The sequence below is a fragment of the Mus caroli genome, unplaced genomic scaffold (assembly GCF_978045245.1).
Source record: "Mus caroli unplaced genomic scaffold, Mus_caroli_1 scaffold_10, whole genome shotgun sequence".
Taxonomy (NCBI): Eukaryota; Metazoa; Chordata; class Mammalia; order Rodentia; family Muridae; genus Mus; species Mus caroli.
The window spans coordinates 108809264-108824341 of NW_028227265.1; the positions used below are offsets into that span (position 1 = coordinate 108809264).

The 15078-nt window shown below is 40.7% G+C and overlaps 1 pseudogene; it reads right to left on the minus strand.

The window, feature by feature from the left end:
* Window positions 1-8497: 8497 nt before the first annotated feature.
* LOC110288010 (beta-defensin 5 pseudogene) overlaps window positions 8498-15078 on the minus strand; it is a 96778-nt pseudogene continuing 90197 nt past the window's right edge.

The following is a 15078-nucleotide window of genomic DNA, read 5'->3' on the forward strand; positions in this document are numbered from 1 at the left end:
GTATATATAAGTGACCCTAAAAATTCCACCACAGAACTCCTAAACCTCATAAACAACTTCAGTGCAATAGCTGGATCTAAAATTAACTAAAACAAATCAGTGTCCTTTATCTACACACAGGATAAACAGGGTGAGAATGAATTTAGGGAAACAACACCCTTCACAATAGTCACAAATAATATAAACTACCTGGGTGTTACTCTAACTAAGGAAGTGAAAGTTCTGTATGATAAGAACTTCAAGTCTCTGAAGAAAGAACTAGAAGAAGATCTAAGAAGATGGAAAGATCTCCCATGCTCATGGATTGTCAGGATTAATGTAGTCAAAATGGCTATCCTGCGGAAAGCAATCTTCAGATTCAATGAAATCCCCATCAAAATTCCAACTTAATTCTTTACCTAGTTAGAAAGGGCAATTTGCAAATTCATCTGGAATAACAAAAAACCTAGGATAGCAAAAACAATTCTTAACATTAAAGAACCTCTGATGGAATCACCATGCCTGACCTAAAGCTGTAGTACAGAGCGATTGTGATAAAATCTGCATGGTACTAGTATATTGACAGACAGGTAGATCAATGGAATAAAATCAATGACCCAGAAATGAATACACATACCTATTGTCACTTGATCTTTGATAAGGGAGCTAAAACCATCCATTGGAAAAAAGGCAGCATTTTCAACAACTGGTGCTGGCTCAACTATTGGTTATCATGTAGAAGAATGCGAACTGATCCATTCTTATCTCCTTGTACAAAGCTCAAGTCTACATGGATCAAGGAACTTAACATAGAACCTGAACTCTGCAACCTTTAGAGGAGAAAATGAGGAAAAGCCTCAAAGATATGGGCACAGGGGAAAAATTCCTAAACAGAACAGCAATGGCTTGTGCTGTAATATCGAGAATCAACAAATACGACCCATTAAATTGCAAAGCTTGGATAGTTGATAGTCCGTTTAGCCATCTGACACTTCAGTGGAAATAGATGTTGAGGGTAGAATTTGAATATTTAATCAATAATTTTGCACTTTTAGTTTGATTATTAAAACAAATCTACTAAAAATTGTGATTCTTAAGGCTAAAAGTTAACAGAGATAAAACTGTAAAATTTTAATTTTCTTAAAGCTGCTAATTTGTAATGAACAAATTATATAAATAAATTATAACCAAGTATGTAAGCAAGTATTAATATTGTTGAGAAAATGCTCTAGGGCCAAGTTGAGTTTATTGTTCCCAAGGAAGGAAGCCATGGAATTCATCAAGGGGAGCAAAGACAGAGGTGGGCTAGGGAGAGAAAGGAGAAAGCCTGCATGAAGAGAGAAGAGGAGAGAACATGTCTAGATTATATAGGGAAAAGCCTCTGGGGGAGGGCAGCCCTACAGACTCAGTGTCAACCTGTGTCTCAACACAAGTCAATGATCTCCTTCAAATGTTCTGGAGCACATAGGGAATATGATGGCTAAAGAAACTATCTTAGGTCTGAGGCCTTCTCTGAGAGCAAACAGAGACTAAGACAAGACTAGGAATTCCAGGAGTGTAAGACACCCCAGAAGTTCTCTCACACCTGAGGAAAGTCCAAGAGAGAGCATTGAGGTCTTTGATACCTGTTAGCTGGGTCTTAGTTTCAACTCTAACCCTGGGAACTGAGGACAGCTGCAGCTTGAAAGAAAAATTCAGTTACAAATTAAATTGAGTCTAAGGTTTTTCAGGGTTTCCTTCCTAGGCCTTAACACTGAGAGCTAGGATTTTTTTTAAAGGGCTTTGAATTAAGATTCTGATTCTTGAATCCAAAAGTCTTGACTACAGCATATACCAAATATTAATGAAGTACATATAATAAGGATTTTCTAGAGGGGAATGAAGTGGAAACATAAGGGTTGTTTGGAAGAGCACTACTGTTGGAAGGTGTTTTGCTGGGGCAAACATGTGAAGGAGTATCTTCCTGAGGTGGACACAGGTGAAAGGCCAAGGCAGAATCATGAAGGAATATTTTACTGACGTAGACACAAGAGAAAAGATGTTCTCCTGAAGCAAGAATGTGAAAGGAAACATGATAAAGGAGTCTTTGCCAACAGAGATGCATTTGTTCACCTAACATTGTGTAGTTAAGTTCCATTTGTTGGCACTCCATACAGAGAAATACACCAAAAAACTTCTGGTGGTATACTGTGGCTTTTTTGATGTTTCTGCACACTGGGCTGATTAGCAGAGTGAGGTTCTCTGAGATTGACAGAATAACCCAGCTGAGACAGGTGCTCATGCTGAGGCAAGACCTTTGGAAGACACAGGATGTTTGGAAGGTATTAAGTAGGCCTGGATGAACAGTGATGATGTGTGAGATTAGCTTGCTTATAGAGCTAGCTGTGCAACTCTTGTTTGGCTCCAGTATTCACTTATCTCCAATTCACTGAGAGAGAGCCACAGCTGAAAACTTCTCCTGGAATTCCTGCTGGTCCCTCCTGCTGACTTGAGCCAAGGCTGAGACATTGCTGTCTCTGCTAGGTAGTACCACCACTGCTGATACATGTTTGCTACCTTGATTTATCAAACTGAATGGCTGGTGTATCCAAAGTGTATGCTAGTAGATCTAAATGCCACTGCTAACCTGTGAACTGAATTTCAAATTTCCAGACAACACAGATGGGAGTTGCTTTAAGTACTATCTCTAAATAGCTCTATTTCCCATGTATCCTTTCTTCTATCCACTTCCTTCAGTGGGTGGTGGGCTAAAAGGGAGCTTAATGCATTACGAGCCATAATTAAAAATAAGGGTTGAAAAAAATTAAAGTTACAGGGGACCTTGAGAAGAAAGCAAATAGAAGACACAGTATTAATAATGAGAAAGCAGATTAGGAGTTTACTGTTTGTCTGCTTCCTTTACAAAACATAGAGATGAGCTTCATCCTGTAACACAAGTCTTTAAGTCAATGTCTCCTGATTGATATCTTTTTAATGAAGAAATGTTCCAGTGTTGGATCAAAAGACACAGAAAAGAATAGGCACTAAAATTAGGCCTACTACACAACATAAGAGGGTCTGAGAGAAGTCCTCTGCTGCATTGGATGGGTTTGCTGTGCTTGGTACAGAAAAATCTGTTGGTAATTAGATCCATGTGATCTATTGTTCCTTTGTGAATGTTAGAATTTTTCTTACTGCCTATACTTGTATGTGTTCCTTGAACCCACTCCTGCCCATTTGCTTATTATACACACTCATATACTTATCCAATGTCTATAATCTCTTCCAATAGGTAGACAACACTTGCCTGTTATGATGAAAGAGTTGGTGAAGGTAGCACAGACTTTGACCAGTGTCTGGGAGTGAGAGTGGGGATTTGGTTTGTAGTGTAAGAATGTCATGGGGAGGGTGAGACAAGTCTAAACCCCTAAGGGCTTCAGATCTAGCTGCCTCATCAGCTTAGTTGTTTCCATTGAACACAATAGAGTCATCTGTTTGCTGGGATCTGCTGTGGACAACCCCAATAGCTGTGGGGAGTTGGGAAGCCTTTAGCATGGTCACAATTTGGTTTGGATCAGTTACTAATCTTCCTTTTGTAATCCATATTACTTCCAGACACCAGTGTGGGATTGGAATACATGAAAGCATATTTGGAGTCTGTGTAGATGTTGAGGGATAGTCACTGTGCCAGTTGAAAGGCACGGGTAAGTTCAGACTGTTATTCATGGTATGAACAGAGAGGTCCTGTGCCTCAACCACCTCTGAGTTTGACACAATAGCATAGACAGATATTCTGGACTCTTTACATATAAAAGGAGTTGCCATTGATATACCAGGTATAGAGGGGATGAGGCAATGTGTCCTCCTGTATGTGTGAAGGATGAGGTAATAATTCCTCTGAGGTTTCAGTGCAGGAGTGAGAGAGGGAGTGGTTAGAAATTGTTCATGGAAAAAGAATAAAATTATTAAGAAGCAGGAATGATTGGAAAGTGAGTATGGAGTCTTCTATTATTGCTACATGAAGACAAAGATTGCTGGAGGACAGTAGAGAATGTAAGCCTCTGTAATTTAGGAGCTGTGACAGAGTATGAGAAGGAAAGATGGTTATAAGTGACCCAAACATTAGTTTTTTAGACTCTCCAATAAGGAGTTCAGTGTCTGCTAAGGTAAGAATACATGGTGTCCTTACCTCGATATTTAAATCTTGTTTTTGTTGACAAGTAAAATACAGGAACAAAATAGGTTCCCAGTTGGTGACCTAAGACTTCAAGGGAATAACCACTTTTTTCACTTATGTAGAGGGAAAAAGGTGACTCAAGTCAGGGAGGTGTAAGGCTGGGGTGTTAAGGAGATCCTGTTGGAGCCTTTGAAAAGCCTCTGTTTGAGAAGGTTTGAGAAGAAGTTCATGGGTGAGGTCTAATGTTTCATATAAGGGGTGGGAAGAAGGGAAAAGGAAGGAACCCAGGAATGTAAAAAACTGGCTGTCCCTAGGAATGATAAAATCTCTCCCTTTTAGAAGGAACAGTTAGAGACAGAGTTAGATTATTCCTGTCCAAGTTAGTAACCTACTGGGTTGGGGGAAATTGGTAGTCCCAGATTGGTGACCTGGTGAGTGGACAGTTGGACTTTAAAATATGAGACCTTGTAGCCTTGACTAAACAGGAAATTTAGAAGAGCAGAGGTGTCACCTTGGCTAATTGGGGACTTCAGAATGGGGACTTCAGAGAAGAATTTTGTCTACATAATGGACAATCTTAGATTTAGAGAGACATAGAGAAATTAAGTCAGAAGCCAGAACCTGACCAAATTGATGTGGGCTGTCCCGGAATCCCCGATGTAGTACAGTCCAGGTGTGCATAGAAACTGGGCGTCAGGGTCAGTCCAGGTAAAGGGTAAGGTTTTCTGGGACTGGATAGAAAAGAATACATCCTTGGAATCTAGGCAAAAGAAATGAGAAGTCCCCAAGGGCATAGTGGAAGGAACTGTACTAGGATTAGCCACACAGGATGGAGAGGAACTACACCCAAATTAATGCACCTGAGGTCTTGAACCAGGTGATAGGTTCCATTAGGTCCCTTACCATCTAGTATAGGGGTGTTAAAGGGGGGAGAGGTCAGATAGAGGAGCTTTTTTTCCCTAAGAGGTAAGAAATGGTATAGGGTTAAGTCTCCTGAGGCTCTGGCGGGAAAGAGGGTATTGAGCTTGGGTGATGAACCTTGTAGAGTCCAATAACTGGATGACAGGAGGATGATGTTTAGCGTCAGAGGGGTTCTGGATGACCATACTTAGGGGTCTATATGAGAAGCTGGCAAAAGAGACAACATGTTAGAGTTAGTAGGTTGAGTGGTGAGGAGGAGGAAGAGAGGGGTTGCTAGTGAGCTTGGGTTCAGGTGAATGGGTGGGGGAGCACTAGAAATAGAGGCTCCCAAATTATCTAGAAGACCCCTTGCCAATAGGGTATCAGAACACATTGGCACTCCCAAAAAGAATGTGTGAGAGGAAGACTCATAAAAATTCAACTAAGGTGTAGGGTTTGGTGAGGGAGATAAGGTTGTACTCCTCCTCCAGGAATAGGGGATGAGAGGGAGAGGTGGGTCCCCAGAAACTCTGTCAGGACTGAATAAGTGGTCCCAGCATCCAAGAAGAAGAATGAGATGGGATGCCCAGATGCCGTAATGCTACCTGGGGCTCCTGTGTGGTGATGGAAGTAGTCAGGTCAAGGGAGCTCAGGCCTCTTCAGTTGTCCTTAGCCAAGCCTAGAAGATCATCTGGAGGTTTTCCTAGGAGTGATGTTCCCCTCTCCTGAGTGGCATAACAGCAATCTACAGACCATTGTCCCTGCTGATGACCTCATGGGCATAGCCCTTTTGGCTTTTGGGGGTTAGGCCAAGCCCTTGTCCAATAAACTTGTTGACCAACTTCTTAACCCACATGGCTGTGGCTATCCTACCTGGTGGAGTTCCCTGTGCCCCACAGTGGTGGCTATAGAAGCCTCAGACCAGCCTGTGTGGTTGCTAGCAAGTCCAGGGCTTCAGCACCACTGTTAGTTAAAAATAGCATATTCCTGGACAGATCATGCCAAGATAGCAGAGTTCACCCTTTGGAGGTCTTTAATAAAAGAGAAGACACCAAGTAGAGTGGGGGTGGGGGGTGGCAGTATTCACATCTTTATTCTGGCAGTAACTTAAGTAACACAGGTGAAAACTTGTAGGTGATGCAGATAACACAAGGAGTGTGCTATGGTTGCCATAGAAATGAACATAGAAGCCTCTTGTCCCCTAGGATAATGACATTGCAGGTTTCAGAGGCTGGCTGTAACCAGTTTCTGATGCTCACACGATCCAGTTCCTTTGGTTCTCTGCCCTGTGTACACCCCCAGCTCTGGTCCTATCAGAACATCAAAGGGCCCTGTAATTTTTAGAACTAAAAAGCTATTTAGCACTTTTTTTTTTTTTTTTTTTTGCTTTGATACATTTTACCTATGCCTTCAAGGCTCTTACCTTAAAATAACAAAATAGCCAACAACATCTTTTCTCAGGTGAGGATGTTTGCTAAAAAACCCTTGCAAGTCCTGCCATGCTCTAAAGACCAAGAATGATGCTTCCCTTGCTGCAGGAAACTTGATCTCATTCCTACAACAGTCCACAGTGACTTTGAGCATCAGCTAAACAACAAATTTATAATAGATAAAAGTATGGAGTATTAAATTAATTTCTTGAGGACAAGGTCTGAGGATTCAGTTTTCAAAATGAAGTGTATGGGTTCCATTCTACAATGAAAAAGTCAAAGGCTGTCCTTGAATAAAACTCAAATACTATATTATTTGTGGATATTTTAAATCAGTTCCTTGTGTGTGTATGTATGTTACACATCATTTGTTTATATGTGTGAATTTATGTATATATAGGCAGAAGGTAAAGTGTTTTCTTCATCACTCTCTACCATCTCCTCCTCCTCCTCCTCCTCCTCCTCCTCCTCCTCCTCCTCCTCCTCCTCCTCCTCCTCCTCCTCCTCCTCCTCCTCCTCCTCCTCCTTCTTCTTCTTCTTCTTCTTCTTCTTCTTCTTCTTCTTCTTCTTCTTCTTCTTCTTCTTCTTCTTCTTCTTCTTCTGTGTTTGGTATTTTTCCTGTATGTACTGTGTATATGATTGGCATGAAGGCCAAAAGAAAGGGATTAAATCCACTATAACAGGAGTGACAGAAGGTGCTGAGATGCTACTTAGGTGCTGGGAATCTAACAAGATCCTCCAGATCTTTCATTGAACCTGTGGTCCTGCATTTGGTCTGCCAAGCTGGCTAGGGAGCTTGGAGATCCACAGGTCTCCATCCCATCCCCCAGGGCTAGGAGTACAGACATGCTATGATTCCTGGTTTATTACATGGGTGCTCTGAATCAAACTCAAATCTGTAAGCTTGCACAGCACACACTTATGGACAGTGCCTTGACTTCAGACCCATACTTTAAATTTAAAGATACCCCGCATTTTGGTATGTATCTTTGGCTAAATTCTTTTGTTACATGTCAATCATGTGACAAGGATTTTTTTTTTTTTCGAGACAGGGTTTTTCCGTTTAGCCCTAGCTTTCCTGGAACTCACTTTGTAGACCAGGCTGGCCTCAAACTCAGAAATCTGCCTGCCTCTGCCTCCCATGTGCTGGGATTAAAGGTCTGCACCACCAACGTCTGGCTGACAAGGACTTTTTAAATCAGTTGTGTCTATCCAGGTGAGATATCTTTTCTCTGGGGTCTCATTTCTTCTTTCAGACAGAGAATTGTGAAAATCTAAGGTATCCTGCTGGAGCTGAATTATACTCATGAGCATAAATTGTATGCACATTAACTCAAAAGCCCTGCACAAGCCAGACAGTAAGCCTATCATACTGTAAAAATCTCAGTGGGAAGGTCAGGCCTAGGATAGACTCTGAACTTTTGCTTTACTAACCATAGCCTCTGATTGGTCTTTACCCTGCTCTTCCTTCTTGTTTTGCATAAGTCCATTGTGTCTTAGGTCTAGATCTAAGAAAGCCCCCTACTGACTCAACTTGGCCATTCAATTTTAAATAACATGATGCAATATATCCCATCAATGGTCAGTACATAAATGAATAAGAGAGTCTTCAACCCACACTCAAGAGCTCTCATAGCCAAAGTGTGCATTAAAGTCTTAACCACAACCACACAAGGCATAAATGACTGAGGCACAAGCTTAAGGAAAGCTGGGGTCACCTTCTTTGTCTTGCCTTGGGATTGGATGGCTGAAGCAAAGAGGATAAGGAGGCAAAGGGATGAAGAAGGCAGGAAGGAAGGCAGTGTGTGTGTGGTACAGGAAGTCCAATAACATATCAGAGACAGGAACAGAGAGCCATAAATTCTGGAAACATAATAGAGCCCTGTTTATGTCACTGCTAGCTCACACAGCTCTTATGCCACAGGTGTTTGCATTTAATCAAGCAACTTTAATTTGGTTTAAGTTTTGTCCACCTTCAGGGAGGAGCAAATTCTGGTGTATTCTTTGGTTCACAGGATCTTTGTCTTCTTCTCTATACTATTTTGCAGCATGTGAGGTAAGAAACTCTACAACTGCCATTCTTAAGAGGTGTGCCCTTGCCCAGACCCAGGCATTTGCCTCCTATCATCAGGCAACTTACTGGTTTGTTGATATTTTTGCTAAAACTGAAAGATAAGTAAGAAAAACCACACATTAGAATTGAAAGTGCCAGGTTAGAAATAAATACCAATGTGTTCTTAAGATGAGTAGACCCAAGCAGGATCTTCTCCCAAAACAGGTGTGGAAGAGAAGTTATTTTGGCTCAAGCCTTAGAGATTCAATCCATGGTCAGTGGGCACCACTACTTTGTGGTCTGACAGAAGGCAGGACAGAAATGGCAAGGAGCTTGTGGTGGGTAAAGTCATTCATCTTCTGATAACCAGGAAACAGAAGGGAGGGTTCTGGTATGCTAATACCCATTGCTGTGCTGTGTCCAAACCTAGCTTACTTCTATTAGGCCTACTTGCAGAATGTCAAACTGTCTTTCAGAAGAGTCTCAGGCTAACCAAAATTTTAGTACTTGTCTTTTTGGGGACAATTAGGATCTTAGTCAAGACAGGTAAGGCAGAGGATAGCTCCAGTGGTACACTGCTCTATGTGTGTGTGTGTGTGTGTGTGTAAACCCCCAGCACAAATAATAACTTATTGTGTGTGTGCTTCCCCAAGTCCAGGGGTGGTGTGTGTGTGTATGTGTGAGTATGTGTACTTCTGTGTGTGCATGTTCCCCCAACCCCCAGCTGTACTATGTATGTGTTCGCCTCTACCTCCATTGGTGTGGCGCTCTCTGTGAACCCCCTAGCTCCAGTGTGGGCTACCAAGTTTGTATACCCCAGCTCAAGTGGTTCGTTACACTTTTTGAGCCCCCTCTCCAGTTATAGTGGTGCCCTGTAAAGTGTGTGTGTGTGTGTGTGTGTGTGTGTGTGTTCCCCCAGCTCCTGTGGTATGCTGCTATGTGTGCATCCCCTGTTAGATGAAAAAGGTTTATTCCTGATTAAATCATGCCAAGCCAGCAGAGTACACACTTTGACAGGTCTTTTTTGAAAGAGGGAAGAAGGGAAAAGAGAAATGGTAAGTCAAGGTCAGGGTGGGGAACAAAAAGGATAAGTGGCAGTAAGTACAATTTATGAATGGGGATGTCAAATAAGTGAGGACCTTGGAGGAATGTTTGTTTCCTTCTCCTATTTTCCCAATATCCAGATGTTTGGCAATTGAGACATATTTTCTTTGGATGTGAATAGTACTTACTGGGGAACTAGATTTGTTTTTATGATAGAGCTTACCAACAATATGTTTTTCCCACCTGGGGTTCCATGGATCTTCTATATAGAGGGTCTTGTGTTGATTATAGAAAACATGAGTGGTCTGTAATCTTAACATTTTTATCAGGTTTCTGGTAAGACAAATATGAGCAGCCTCGATATTCACCTGTTTATATTCCTCTTTTGTTATTGACTATATTCTGTTTTCACATTTCAAATGTTATCCTTTTTCCCAGTCCAGCACCCATGAAAACCTCAAATCCCATCCCTCCTCCTCCTGCTTCTATGAGGGAGTTTCCACAGACAGCGACCCAATCCCTCCCACCTCAGTGCCCTGGCATAGCCCTACACTAGATCATTGAGCCTTCACAGGACCGAGGGATTTTTCCTCCTACTGATACCTGGCAAGACATTCCTCTGCTACCTATGCAGCTGGAGCCATGGGTCCCTCTATGTGTACTCTTTGGTTGGTGGTTTATTCTCTGAGAGCTCAGGGAAGGGGTGGTCTGACTAGTTGATATTGTTGTTTGTCATATGGGGTTGCAAACCCCTTTAGTGCTTTCAATCCTTTCTGTAACTCCTCCATAGGGGGCCCTATGCTTAGTCCAATAGTTGGCTACCAGAATCTGCTTCTGTATTTGTGAGGCTCTAGAAGACCCTCTCAGGGGACAGCTATATCAGGCTCCTGTCAGCAAGCACTTCTTGGCATCCACAATAGTGTCTGGGTTTGGTGTCTGTATCTGGGATGGATCCCCCTGTGGGGCAGTTCTGGGTGGCCTTTCCTTCAGTCTCTTCTCCACACTTTGTCTCCATATTTTCTCCCTTGAGTATTTTGTTCCTTCTTCTAGGAAAGACTTATGCATCCACACTTTAGTCTTCCTTCTTCTTAACCTTCATGTGGTCTGTGAGTGGTATCTTGGGTATTCTGAGAATTTGGGCTAATATCCACTTCTCAGTGAGTGCATACCTTGTGTGTTCTTTTGTGATTGGGTTACCTCACTCAGGATGATATTTTCTAGTTCTATCCATTTGCCTAAGAAGTTCATGAAGTCTCAATTTTTATCAGCTGAGTCATACTCCATTGTGTAAATGTACCACAATTTCTGTAACTATTTCTCCGTTGAAGGACAACTGGGCTCTTTCCAGCTTCTGGCTATTATGAATAAGGCTGCTATGAACATAGTGAAGCATATGTCTTTATTATGTGTTGGAACATCTTATGGGTATATGCCAAGGAATGGTAGAGGTGGGTCACCAGGTAATAGTATGTCCAACTTTCTGAGGAACTGCCAGACTAATTTCCAGAGTGGTTGTAACAGCTTGCAATCTCACCAACAATGGGGGAGTTTTCTTACTTCACATCCTCAACAGCATCTGCTATCCCCTTAGATTTTAATCTTAGCCATTCTGATTGATATAAAGTCCATTCTCACAGTTGTTTTGATTTGCATTTCCCTGATGACTAAGAATGATGAACATTTCTTTGGTGCTTCTTGGCCATTTGATATTCCTCAGTTGAGAATTCTTTGTTGAGCTCTGTACCCCATTTTTAATAGAATTATTTGATTCTCTGGAGTCTTAACTTCTTGTGATCTTTGTATATATTAGATATTAGCTCTCTATCTGATGTAGAGAAGCTTTGCAATGTTATGAGGTACATTTTTCCACTGTTGGTCTTAGAGCATATGTCATTGGTGTTCTGTTCAGGAAATTGTCCACTGTGCCCATGTGTTTGAGGATTTTTTTCTACCCACTTTCTCTTCTATTAGTTTCAGTGTATCTGGTTGTATATGGTCGATATTGATCAGATTGGACTTGAAGTTTGTAAAAGAAGATAAGAAGTGATCAATTTGCATGCTTCTACATGATAACCACTAGTTGAGCCAGCACCAATAGTTGACAATGCTATTTATTTTCCCAGTGGATACTTTTAGATTGTTTTTCAAAGATCAAGTGGCCATAGGTGTGTTGGTTCATTTCTGAGTCTTCAATTTTATCCCATTGATCTACCTTCCTGTCTCTGTACCAAAACCTTGCAGGTTTTTTTTTTTTTTTAATCACTATTGTTCTACAATACAGGTTGAAGGTAGGTATGGTGATTTCACCAGAAATTCTATTATTGTTGAGCATAGTTTTTGCTATCTTGGATTTTTTTTGGTTATTCCAGATGAATTTGCAAATTCCTCTTTCTAACTCTATGAAGAATTGTGTTGGAATTGAGATAGGGATCCATTAATCTATAGATTGCTTTGGCAAGATGCCCATTTTTGCTATATTAATCTTGATAATCCATGAGTATAGGAAATCTTTCCATCCTCTGAGATCTTCTTCAATTTCCCTCTTCAGAGACTTGACGTTCTTGTCATTCAGATCTTTCATTTTCTTGGTTAGAGTTACACCAGGGTATCGTATACTATTTGTAACTATTATGAAGGATGTTTCCTGCCGCAGACCCTCTGGGTCCCTGTGTCTGCGTGGAACGGGGTCTCTAGATGCGGGTGGGCAAAGCGTGGATGAATGAGTGACAAACAGACACACACAGGAGAATCTGAATGTAATTTTGCAACTCGAGCATCAGAGTTTTTATGCAGAGGACAATAAGGAAGTTGGGTGACATATTCGCAAGGTACAATTGAGGTAACCGGAATCTTACATAAAACAGAGGAATGCAAACACAAAAGATCTAACAGGAACCACCTGGGATAAAATTCAGGAACAGCTGGGATCAACAAGGGCTCCACCTAAGATTAGAAGCTCCACTAATCTTAGAAGCCAGGGTCAAGGGCTTCGAGTCCTTGCCATAGTTCCTATTTTAGTCTCTTGTATAGTCCACCTTCCCCTTAGGCCATTGTAAATACGTGTGTATGGGTGTAACTCTGCAAAGGTATCTATTCTGGTTTCTCCTTTGGTCTGAAACTTCCTTCTTTCTTAGTGATGGTAAATTCCTGTGTAAGGGAGTGACTTAGCTTTTACAATCTTGCTGAATTCTAAACCCATGATCTTGCTCAAGGACTTTTCTAGGACTGTTGGAACACTGGTGGAAGGCTTAAGCCATGTCAGAATTCAATTTTAAAAAGCACTTATAATAGGAAAATACTGAAAGAGAGCACGTGGATCCATACACTAGACTAACACGGGAATGGAACACAGGAATGAAAAATTACTGTATGGTTAGGGAACGCTAGACTCCAGGAGGAGAGCTTCTTTAAAACTCTTTTGCCTCATGAGTGACTTTTAAGTCTCTTGACTTGTCCAGTTGACTCAACCGGGGCGTAGCAGTTTCCCTAATTTATTCTCAGCCTGTTAATCCTTAGAGTAAAGGAAGACTATTGATTTGTTTGAGTTATTTTTATATGTAGCCACTTTTCTGAAGTTGTTGATCAGATTTAGGAGTTCTTTGATGGAATTTTTGGGATTACTTAAGAATGCTATCATATCATCTGGAAATAGTGATGTTTTTCACTTATTACTTTGCAATTTGTATCACTTTGAACTCTTTTGATGAGGTAATTGATCTTGCTAGGACTTCAAGTACTGTATTGTCTAGATAGGGAATGAGTCCTCAACCTTGTGTAGTCCCTGATTTTAGTGGGATTGCTTTAAGTTTGTCTCCAAGGAAGATAAACCTACAGCAAAATTAACCAGAGGGCACAGAGTCAGTATCCAAATAAATAAAATCAGAAATGAAAAGGGAGACACAACAATAGAAAGCAAGGAAATTACAAAAAAATAATCACATCCTACTACAAAAGCCTATACTCAACAAAAATGGAAAGTCTGAATGAAATGGACAATTTTCTACAGAAAAATCAGTTACCAAAGTTAAATCAGGATCAGATAAACTGTCTAAACATTCCCATAATCCTTAAACTATAGAAGCAGTCTATAAAAGTCTCCCAACCCAAGAACAGAAGGTTTAGTGCAGAATTCTATGAGAACTTCAAAGAAGATCTAATACAAATACTATTCAAATGATTCCACAATATAGAAACAGAAAGAACACTACCCAATTTCTTCTATGAAGCCACAGTTGTGCTGATGACAAAACCACACAAAAACACAACAACAACAACAACAACAAAAGAACTTCAGATCAATTTCCCTTTTAAATATCAGTGCAAAACTACTCAATAAAAGCTACCAAACCGAATCCACGAAAATGTCAAATCATCCATCATGATAAAGTAGGCTACATCTCAGGGATTGCAGGTATGGTTCAATAAATGGAAATCCATCATCGAAATCTACTATATAAACAAATTCAAAGAAAGATAACCACATGAACATCTCATTAGATGTGGAGAAAGCATTTACAATATTCACCATCCCTTCATTTTAACAGTCTTGGAAAAATCAGGAATTCAAGGCACATACCTAAACATAGTAAAATCAATATAAAACAAACCAGAGGCTAACATCAAACAAAATGTTGAGAAAAATATATTTTCTCTACAGAAAACTTCTTCATATACTGAAATTGCACACTACTCATGACTCCAGTGTGCTCTGCAAGGTACACTCCAGTGAATTACTTTAGAGCATTGGAAGGCTTAACGCAGCTTGGAAGAGACATGCAAGATAAATAAAGAAGTCAGTAGAAAGTTCTTTTGCAGTCTTAGTCTCCAGACATGCTACAGCATGCTAAAAGTCAGGCTCTAAATCACCTCACCTCTTTAAGGGAAAACTATGTCCTGATGAAAGGTGCGATGAGGTGTGATGAGAACCTTGTGGATTGCACCTTCTAGAAGCACAGAGGGAGTGGGTTCCCTGCAGATATAGATATGGAACCATGGTGGGAGAATTGAATACTCCAATCAGACTTTGAAGAAGAAAGGATGCTAGTAGCATCTTACTTGCTAGTTGTTAGAGCAACCCTGACAGATACCAGCTCCACTGATTGAGCTAGTAGAGAAAGTTAAACTCTAGCTACTATAACAATTTTAGCCTCAAATATTTAGGAATACTGATTGCTGAATTGCAAACATAATAGGCAGTTGCCAATTTCCCTCAAGCCATTTCTGTCTTTAAATTAGATTTTTGTGACTTGGGCAAAATAAATTTAATAATCAAGACAAGTGTGAGGTCATCATTCAGAAATGTATTAATCTAAGGGCATAGGTTGTCTGTTTCCAGGAACAGTTAGCATAATTCTATAAGTGCCAATCAGCAAACACATGACACTATCACATTGAACAACCTCCCTACTAAGGTTCTCCAGGGCCTTTCCACGACCTTACACAGTTAAAAGCTCTCTTGTCTTTGTCTCCAGAATTTAATCCAACACCTCTCCCTGTCACAAATTCTCCACCCTGGT